Raw genomic sequence first — 11,278 nt, 5'->3', positions numbered from 1 at the left:
CCAATTGTATATTGATCAAGCCAAATGAAGTGACTTGTGTCTTTTAAGATATTTTTCTTTCTAGATTCGTTGTTTAGGAAGTTGGGTCATTATATTTGTTTAAGGGATTTCAAGTTGTTACTTTCATAGTTTTTGTTCAAGAATCCATTATGAATAAAGTTTTTTTTTTTATAAATCAAAGCGAATAGACCAATGTCATGGATTGGCGTGTGATTCTTCTTGACACTTATGTATGCCTATTTTATCTGTGAAATTAGGTAATTACAGATCGATCACGATCTCCTATTCGTACGCAGTCAAGAACTAGAATGGCTAATCAAACTGACTTACGAGATCATGTCGTTGGCATTGAGGACCAAATGAAGCAATTCCTTGCCACAATGCAACAGATGTCCGCTGAGATCAAAGCCCTTCGGCTGACTCCCATTCCTGCATCCCCTGAGGCATCAGCCCCAAAGCATAAAGGTAGAAAGAATGCCGATAGTGAGGAAGATGGCAATCTTCCCGATTTAGTAGATGACCCCGTCCAGATTATCGTCAACTAGGACAAACCTGATGAACGGGTCAACAAACTTGAAGAGAGAGTGAAGCAGCTGGAAGGTTCACAGGATTCACCTTCGATCAACCTATCTCTGTACACACAGATTAAAATCCCGAAGAAGTTCAAGATGCCGGATTTTGACAAGTACAATGGCACCTCCTGCCCAAAAGCCCACCTGCAGCTATATCACGTACAAATGACTCCGTACGTTGATAATGAACTCATGTTGATCCATGTATTTCAAGCAAGTTTGACGGGTCCTGCCTTGAACTGGTATCTCATGAAGAAGATAAATGGCCTCAAAACCTGGAAGGAAGTTAGTGAAGCATTCCTAAAGCAATACAGGTTCATAATGGACATCATTCCCACCCGCGAAGACCTCGAGCGTGCTCAGATGAAAAAGACTGAGTCGTTCAAGGATTATGCTATCAGATGGAGAAATATAGCTGCTCAAGTTATCCCAGAACCCATAGACAGTGAATTGAAGAGGATGTTCATTAAAACTCTTCCGTTCAAATACTGTAATCAGATGGTAGCCATTCCGGCTGATAACTTCAAGCAATTCATGTCCATAGGCGAACAGATTGAGATAGGGCTGAAAGATGGGTGGTTTGTAGAGCCGTTTTCTTCGACCAAAAGATTTAGCACAAGAAAGGAGAAAGAGCCGGCAGCTGAAGTCAATGTGACGTATACCCAGCCAAGTCGGAAGAATGTTAATGTCGCTCCAGCGATTCAAGTAGCAGAAACTCAACAACATAGCACGAGTCATCAACCTTCTCAGAGGAGGAACAATAAGAGGCAATTCACCCCCCTCCCCGGGTCATTGTCTCAAGTGCTGGCGGTCCTCCGAAAGAAAAGTTTGCTTACTACTGAGCCAAAGCGGCCCAACCCCGAGTAGTTCTATAACTACGATCCGTCCAAGAAATGTGATTATCATATGGGTGAAGTGGGGCATTCAACTGATGACTGTATCACTCTCAAGCATCAGATCCAGAACTTGCTTGATACAAGGGCATTTTCCTTTCAACCCGCTAAGCCGAATGTTCAGAGCAACCCGCTCCCTGATCACGCGGGCAATGTGAATGTCATATTTAGTTTCGATGCTGGTCAAATCAAGAATGTCAAGGTATACACCACCGATGTCTACGGTGAGTTAGTGAAAGCCGGTTATTACCCGAGTAATGAGGTCCTTCCCTTGGCTATCATGAGAGAAAGAATCTCAAGAATGGTAGAAGCTAGGATGATCGTTTATGCTGGCTACACTGGCAACATTTCCACTATCTCCGAAGTGGTTATTAATTGGGACGAGGAGTTTGCTACATTGAACACTGGGAAAGACAAGCTCGATCCTTTGCTTGAAGACATGCCTCCGCTCGAAGACGCGACCGATGATGAAGAGATCGTAGTAAGCATGCCCATAGCCGATGAAGGGATGGTGATCGAGATACCTCAACCGTACGAGTACTGTGATAATAAAGCAGTCCCTTGGTCCTACAGTCTCGATGTCGACTTAGTTACTAGATCTGGACGTAGCTATGGCTAAGCTAATGCCCAACCTGCAAAACCTATTACTGATGAAGAAGCCAAGGAGTTTCGAGCCGTGATCAAGGCTAGTGAATACAACATAGTTGAGCAACTGTGCAAGATGCCTGCGCAAATCTCTCTGCTTGAACTCCTCCAAACGTCTGTCAAACATCAAAAGGCCCTGATGAAGGTGTTAAGTGAAGTCCACGTGCCCGAGATGATTGATCATGACAAATTGGAGGAATTTGTGGGTTCCATACTCCTCAAAGAAGTTATAGCCTTTTCGGATGAAGAGTTCCCTCTAGAAGGGAGAGGACATACCAAAGCACTTTACATTTCTGTCAAATACAAGGCCTCGCATGTAGCTCGGGTACTCATTGACAACGGATCAGCCTTGAACATCTGTCCTCTGGCGACTTTACACTACCTCAAGATAGATCCTTCTAGGATAAATTTTGCGAAGACTTCCGTACGAGCCTTTGACGGAACGAAGAAAGAAGTGATGGAAGAAATCCACCTTGACATACAGATAGGACCAACAATGTTCAACATCCTATTTCAAGTTATGGACATTCCTACTGCATTCAATTTTCTGTTGGGACATCCATGGATTCATACTGCTGGAGTTGTGCCATCTAGTTTACATCAGAAGGTGAAGTTCGTTGTGGAGAGAAAGTTAGTCACAGTCCACGGTGAAGAAGAGCACCCAATTTACCACGCAACGGCTATCCCTTATGTTGAGCCGAATTGCAAAATAGAATCGAGCTATCAATCGCTTAAGCTCGTATCAACCATACATGCATCTAGAGGATCATCACCACCCGTTCCTGAGGTGTCAAATGCTACAGTAACGGTCGAAAGAGTAATGGTGTCCCATGGCTTTACTCCGGGTGAAGTCCTTGGCAAGAATGGTCAAGGTATCCGCCAACCGGTAGAGGTCTCTCGGAGGCCCCACACTACTCGGTTGGGGTACCAGGGGTCAAACGTGCCAAATAATGGGGGACGTGGTCGAGGTCGAGGAGACGGGCAGAATAGACAGCGATCCGAAGAAGAGCCGAATGGTGAAGAACGTGGGCGTGGAATTACCCAAAATAACGGAGAGCTTGGGCGTGGTAGGTTGCTTTCACACAACCGCACCACATTCCCAGGTCCTGCAAGAATGATGCATGAAGAGAATGAGGTGATCGACACTTTAGGGCAACCGAGCGGCAAGTTCGATTATTATGTGAAATACTCGGCGTCCCCGAGCTTCTATGTTGACCCCTGTGACATTGTCCCAGATGGATGGGGAGGTATGGATAATCCAACACCTCTAATGACAGAAAATCATGATGATGCAATGGAGGAAATCACTGCCCTGTTTGATAATTTCTTTATTGGAGCCATCGAGGAAGGACTGTTGGAGGGAATGGGCACTGGCTCGCAAGAGGGCAATCTTGTGGCACGTGAGGGTATGGGAACGGTCCAATCTCATGAATTATGTGCAGCCGAGCTTAATCCCAATGACACCGACAAACTCGACGATTCCTCAGATATTCAGCGCGATCTAGAGCGGCATGAAAGGCCCAAAGTCCTCACATCAGACCAAACTGTCATCGTTAACCTAAGTGATTCCGGAGAACTCAGAGAGGTGAAGATAGGGGCAACCCTTCCCAAAGGTGAAGTGAAACGCCTAGTCCAATTGCTAAAGGATTACTAGGATATCTTTACCTGGTCGTACGTCGATATGCCGGGTTTAGACTCTTCAATTATGGAGCATGGCCTGCCTACTAATCCTGGCATGCCGCCCAAAAAACAGAGGCTACAGAGAACCAAGCCTGAGCTTTCGAAGAAAATAGAGGAGGAGGTCATGAAGCTCTCGAAAGTGGGATTCATCGAAGTCACCTAATACCCCAGCTGGATGGCCAACATCGTGCCGATCATGAAGAAGGATGGCCGAGTTCGGATTTGCATCGATTATCGCGACCTGAACAAGACCAGCCCTAAAGATGACTTTCCATTACCGCACACAGACGTTCTGGTAGACAGTACTGCTGGATTCAAGCTATTTTCCTTCATGGATGGTTTCTCGGGTTTTAATCAGATAAGAATGAAAGATGGCGATAAGGAAAAAACGGCGTTCATTACCCCTTGGGGGACATTCCACTACAAGGTCATGCCCTTCGGCCTTAAAAATGCTAGGGCAACATATCAACGGGCAATGGTGACGCTTTTCCATGACATGACGCATAAGGAGATCGAGATCTATGTCGATGACATGATTGCCAAGTCTCGACCCGGAGAGAGTCATGTTAATACCCTGAAGAAGTTGTTCGATAGACTCCGTGAGTTTAAACTCCGTCTCAACCCAGCGAAGTGCATATTCGGAGCAACTTCGGGCAAATTGCTTGGGTTTATAATAAGCAGTAAGGGCATTGAAGTCGATCCCTCCAAAGTGAAGGCTATACGTGAGCTACAACCCCCATCGACCGTGAAAGGAGTGCGGAGCCTCCTGGGTAGATTGAACTACATAGTCCGTTTTATTTCCCAGCTCTCCGAAACTGCTAAGCCATTCTTCAAACTTCTAAAGAAGAATGCTCAAGTGGAATGGGACGATGATTGTCGGGAAGCGTTTAACGAACTAAAGCGGTACCTGATGAAACCACCAGTGCTAGTCCCACCAATGCCAGGCCAGCCTTTGATCCTTTACCTCACGATTCATAGCGAGTCTCTAGGTGCGATGCTAGCCCAGAAAAATCCTAAAGATGTAAAAGAGCGAGCCATTTATTACTTAAGTAAGAAGTTTACCGTCTCAGAGTTGAATTATCCTGAAGCCAAGAAGACTTGCGCTGCACTAGTATGGGTGCTCCATAGGCTGCGACAATACACACTGCATCACCAAACTTTGCTTGTGACTAAGAATGATCCCATCAAGTATTTACTTGATCAACCGGCTTTGGTAGGGAAGTTAGCCAAATGGCAGATTTTAATTTCAGAGTTTGATGTCCAGACGATGCCACAAAAGTCAGTTAAAGGCCGGGTAATTACTGATGTGTTAGCCGAAAATCCTGGAATCTCAGATGATGATAGATATTCTCCGGAAGATCGCATTTTGGTAATAAAGGAAGATACATGGACCATGTTTTTCGATGGAGCTGTAAACTTGGCTGGTTCTGGCACTATGGCAGTTTTAATATCCCCAGATGGGCAACATTATCCTGTAGCAGCAAAGCTAGTGTTCCCATGTACCAACAACATAGCTGAGTATGAAGCTTGCATTCTCGGACTCCAAGCAGCAGTGGAAATGGGGATAACTAAGTTGAAAGTGTTTGGTGATTCCGCTCTGATTATTCTCCAAACTATAGGAGAGTGGAAGACGAGAGACACCAAACTAGTGCCGTACCATGAATACCTCGAAGAAATCATAGAGGAATTCGAAGACATCTCCTTTGAGTACTTGTCGAGGTCCCATAATCAGTTTGCTGATGCGCTAACTACGTTATCATCCATGCTGCAAGTGACTGGTGGAATAGAGGTAGAACCCTTGAAGATCGAAGTCCTAACAAAACCGGCCTACTGTATGGTTGTGACCGGAGAACCTGACGAAAAGCCATGGTATTACGATATCATGAGTTACATCCAAAGACAAGAATTTCCTGGGGGAAGCACTCCGGCCGACAGGAAATACATAATGAAAATGGCTTCAAAATTCTTTGTCAGTGGTGAAAAGCTATACAAAAGATCCTATAATTCAATCCTGCTAAGGTGTGTAGATGCAGCTGAAGCTACTAGAATCATGTAAGAAGTACACGAAGGGATATGTGGTCCACACATGAATGACCACATGTTAGCTAAGAAGATCATGAGGTTGGGTTATTATTGGCTCAGTCTTGAAAGTGACTGCATCCAACATGTTCGAAGATGCCATCGCTGTCAAGTTCACGGGGATAAAATAAATGTTCCCCCGACGGAATTACATCAGTTGTCCGAGCCATGGCCCTTTTCAATGTGGGGCATCGATGTGATTGGCCCAATTAATCCTAAGGCATCGAATGGACATCGATTTATCTTAGTTGCGATTGATTATTTCTCCAAGTGGATTGAGGCGGCATCTTATGCAAATGTCATTGCAAGGAATATTGTGAGATTCATCAGGCGAGACATAGTCGCTCATTATGGTGTCCCTGAGGCTATTGTCACCGATAATGGGACAAATTTGAACAACAAGTTCGTAGATCAGTTGTTCAATGAGTTTAAGATCCAGCACCTAAATTCATCTCCCTATCGTCCACAGATGAATGGAGCAGTTGAAGCCGCTAACAAGAACATCAAGAAGATCCTGGCCAAAACGGCTGAAAACTATCGTGACTGGCATGAAATATTGTCATTTGCACTAATGGCATATCGAACTTCTATCCAAACCTCTGTTGGGGCAACCCCTTTTTCCTTGGTGTATGGCATGGAAGCAGTCCTGCCCATCGAAGTAGAGATCCTTTCCCTACGAGTCTTATCTCAGGTGGAGTTGTCCAAGGCGAAATGGACGCGACAAAGGCATGAGCAGTTGAACCTAATTGATGAGAAGCGATTGAAAGCCATTTGCCACGGTCAAACCTATCAGTAGAGGATAGCTAGATTCTTCAACCAAAAAGTGCATCCAAGACACTTCGAGGTAAATGATCTAGTCCTAAGGAAGGTACTGCCACTCTTTCCTGTTCCTGGGGGTAAATTTGCCCCAAACTACATCGGTCTATATGTGGTTAAAAAGGTGCTTTCCGGAGGTGTCTTGATTCTCGCAGAAATAGATGGTCGTGAGTTCTCCACTCCTGTTAATTCTAATGTTATGAAGATGTATTACCCCTGATAAAATTCAACATTTTGCAGTAAAAGTTTTCAAGTGTTTGGTTTTATATTCTGAATTGCAAACATTTCACTGATGAATAAATGGTTTCAATCAATTTCAAGTTAAGATGTGTGCATTGGCTTTAAATTCTGCACGGTTATTTTGTCGGTCTGCATCATCGACTTCAAAAGGGAAATCTATTTGGACAATCTGATAACTCATGTAGAATGAATTGAATGTATTAAATGATGTACATCGAGATGATGAAAGGCAAGCCCTATCTTATATACAGTCCCATGCACTAATGCCCAATGAGTTGAGTGGAAAAATTCCATGTCTGCAAGGTAAAGAGTTATCTCGCAAAAGATACGGCGACCGAAATGACAAGAGGCATTTCATTTCTCTACCTTAAACACTACAAGTTGTCCATTGTTTCACCACTTTGAGCCTAAATGCTTGGAGAAATCCTTTCAAATTACCCCTGTCAAGAATCAACCCACATCGAGGCAAACTGGAGGTAAGTCAGCATTATAAGGTGAAAAATGAATAGAGATTGTCTTGCTCTCACTTGCATCAATCTTCGAGTGTTGCTTTTTCAAATGAATTCACACGAAGTTCAAGTGCCTTAGGATGACAAAGAGCATTTCTTTCTCTATCCTATATACGCTTTATCCTTTGCTAAGCCCAATTGAGCCTGCAAATTCATTTCTTAAACCCAGTTGGTGATCATCCCCCACACTGGGGCAGGGTAAAAGCCATCACTGTTGAAGCAGTATATCCGGAGCGTCAATAAGAGACAGAAATCCTTGAGAGTCCAAATGGCGAGTCATTCAGTCAGAGTATAGTTGGCCAATGTTTACATTGTAAACAACATATGTCAAGTGTCAAAAAAAAAGAAGGGCAAGAAAAAGCAGTGTGCCTGATACCTAATGAAAAAATAGGTGTGTTAAAATCATCTCCAGTGGGATAGTCATAGTCCTACAAATTTAGAGAAGTGGTGAATTCAAGCCCAATGAAGCATTTGCTGAAATGACAATGCCCGAGGATGAAGAAGAAGACCGGTGGCAATGCCAAGATGATCACCAACTCTCACCCTTATACACAGTTTTGAGCCTGATATATCCTTTCGTTTCTCAACCCGTGAACCTAGCCTGCGTTACATCCCTTACAAAGTCTCTTTAGATTATGGCACTTGAACTAACCTAGGATTCATATGTTTATAAGCTTAGCTCGAAGAAGTGCGAGCAAGTCCATTTCTATCTCATTTTGCAGGGTTCTTGACTTGTAAATCCAGAGACAATTGCGGAGTATTTTCTTTCAATAGCCTCGACTCGAAGAGTCCCTTTTTGCTAAGCCATTGACCAAGCCCACGTTACGGTCCCAGCAAAGACCTCTCAGATTGGTAAGGTCGTACCGCTTGCGAGAATACTTGGACCCTTGTCCACATGATGGTGAGATAGAGCGATTCTCATAAATTAGCCTTTTTCGATGAGAATGAGTGAAAGCCCTTTTGGACTGAAAGTCCCTCATTTGACATTTTCAAGACACCCACTTGTGAGTTCGGATTGTCTTATCATGATTCTCCCCAGTGAAGTTTGGTAATTCCGATTCGACAAAATCGTCATGCATGAAAACCAGTTAAATTTATAATGAGTATATGTGTTCTTGATTGCCCATGAATACATATTACATGTTACCTAAAACCATGTCTAGCTGGACATACGCCCTCAAGAGTCGGAGATATCACCAGGTAAGTATATCTCTATCCCTTGGATGCCTGTGACTATGCAGATATCCCTAACCTGTTCTAGCAATTGTCAGGTTCCATATTTGATCATTTTGTTGCAATCTCTAGATGCATCTGACGATATCTAGGCATCTATTGATCAAGCCTTTTTAGGTACTTCTGATGATATCCAGGTACTTTGTTAAGGAATCTCCAAGCATTCGGGCTAGCCCCTCTGTTCGCCAAATCGTTAAATACCTCTGACGATATCCAGGGATTTATCGATCAAGTCCTTTCAAATATCTCAAATGATAACTAGATATTTCGTTAGGCACACCTTTCAAACAATTTGGAAAGTTCCTTCTTGAACACCTCTGACGATATCTAGGTGTTTAGCAATTGACTTTTTCCGAATACCTCTGACGATATCCAGGTATTTCGTTAAAAGTAGGAATATATTCCAATTTATCGAATCACTTTTCAGGTACCTTAGATGATAACTAGGCACCTTGTTAAGTCCCCTTTTCTAGCAAATTGAAGAAAGCCCCGCATTAGGCACCTCTGATGATATCTAGGTTCCTAATGAATAATTTTCTCGAGTACCTCTGATGATATCCAAGTATTTCGACAAAAGGTGGGATAAATTCCATTTCGCTAAACTATCACTGGATGCCTCGAACGATATCCAGGTGTTCAGCGGAAAGTCCATTTCGAGTATCTCAGACGATATCCAGATATTCGAAGTAGTCTTCCATTCTTTGATACCTCAGATGATATCCAGGTCACCGAAGTCCATCAGCGTTCATCAGGCAATACCTTTGGGACTAAGCCCAAACATTTGCCAAACAACCTACAGAATTAGAGTCATGCCTCGAATTACGCTACCACTCTTGTCAGGTAAGTAACTCCAGGTATGTTTTAGTCAAGTCAACATGCATCATGACATACTGCATTTTAGAATGGGACTCATAATCCCAACAAAAAATGTCATTCATTGCATTTGCATGGTCAAAATTTAGACATCATTTAGTCTTTGAATGCGACCTCTACGAGCTCACCTTCAAAGAGGGGCAGCTGTTGACACCTAAATTTTGACTAACCATTTAGTGATTAATTGCACAAAAAATTAGGGATTAAATTTTAGTCCCTAACAAAAATATTAAAGTTAAATTACATAGCATTTAGTTTTAAGAACAATTATTAAGTAGTTGCATTTGCATCAGACTGGTGGCAGATGGGCTTAACAAAATTTAATTGAAATGGAATTAATGGACTCAAGTACAGAGGTTCTGAACCCAATCGAATTAATTGGATCAAGCCCGTGTGAATTAAAAATTCGGCCCAACTCGTTATTGACATGTGCGTTGCGCGTGTGGCACATTGGATTAGGAAATATTGAGAAAATATCATGAAAATCTTTGGGTCAAGAAACAATTGGAAAGCAAAGCATTATCAGAGCAAGAATTAAGGAAAGAGGATTCACTCAAGCTGGTGGATACAAACTTGCGGACAAAGGGATTAAAGAAAGGAAAGAAAGGATTGGTAAGAAGATGTGGGTTCTGGAGAAATAACAAAAGAAGGAAAAGAATAAAAATATATATATTTCAATGCATCCACAATTGGAAGCTGCATCATGTTCTTTTCTTGGGGGCTCTATGTTGTTTTACATATAAATAGGGGGGCTTCGTTCACAACATTCACGGCCACAATATAGAGAGAGAGAGAGAGAGAGAATTGTCTCCATTGGCGAGAGCTTTTCATGAAAAAGACACACAAGACAGAGAGGGACAAAGAGAATTTTCTTCACCTTCTTCTTCGTGCTTCATCGAGAACCGCAACAAAGAAGCTATGACCTTGCCGCTTCCTGACGTTGGCGTTGTTGATCCGCGACGCTTTGTTGATGTGGTGCTTTGAGGCTGTTCCTTCGCTCACCCCTGCATCACCTCACTGAGACGGCATTAATCTGTGAAAACGTTGCTGCTGCCACGTCTAGCTCCACCACGTCCTTGCTGTCTGCACGAGCCCGCTGCGCCCCCGCTGCCTTCACGAGCCGAGGAGCTGTCGTGGACCCCTTTTTGCTCGAAACGACAAGATCGCTGCCTTTCCGAGTCAACGATCTTCCCGTGTTCTATTTTGCAGGCAAGCCAAAGTTGTCCTGTAGATTATCAAGCCGAGCTTACACTACCATCAACTCCACCGTTGTCCTTGGTGGAATCCTGAGCTTGCTGTCATTACCACCTCCACTGAAAAGTCCACACTGCAAGTTACTCCTGCCCTGGCTGAGAACCACCGAACCAGCAAGCTTTGCTGAGCGAGTCCCGTCCGTGATCCGCAATCCGGATCCGTCATCCGTTGGTCCAAGATTCGTGTCTAACGAATCCAGTATGGAAACGCATCGGGGTGACACCGTGAACTAGGTGAGAATTTGGGTTAATTCAATTTCCATATATTTTGTCGAATTATTTGGAATGTTTTGATGTTGATTGAAGCTCCGAACATATTATTCATATCCGTGAAATTCTTGAATAGCCTTTAAATTAGGAATTATTTCCTAATTTCACAGCGTGCATATGATCGACTGTCCGATTTCATGCCCGATATATGACTCGCGATCGTACGAAAAATCGTCAATCCGATCTCCCGCCCGAGATATGATTCGCGATTGCGT

The sequence above is a fragment of the Syzygium oleosum genome, unplaced genomic scaffold (assembly GCF_021117445.2).
Source record: "Syzygium oleosum isolate NSW1041296 unplaced genomic scaffold, Sole_v2.1 Sole_v2.36, whole genome shotgun sequence".
Classification (NCBI taxonomy): domain Eukaryota; kingdom Viridiplantae; phylum Streptophyta; class Magnoliopsida; order Myrtales; family Myrtaceae; genus Syzygium; species Syzygium oleosum.
This window is presented reverse-complemented; position numbering follows the sequence as displayed.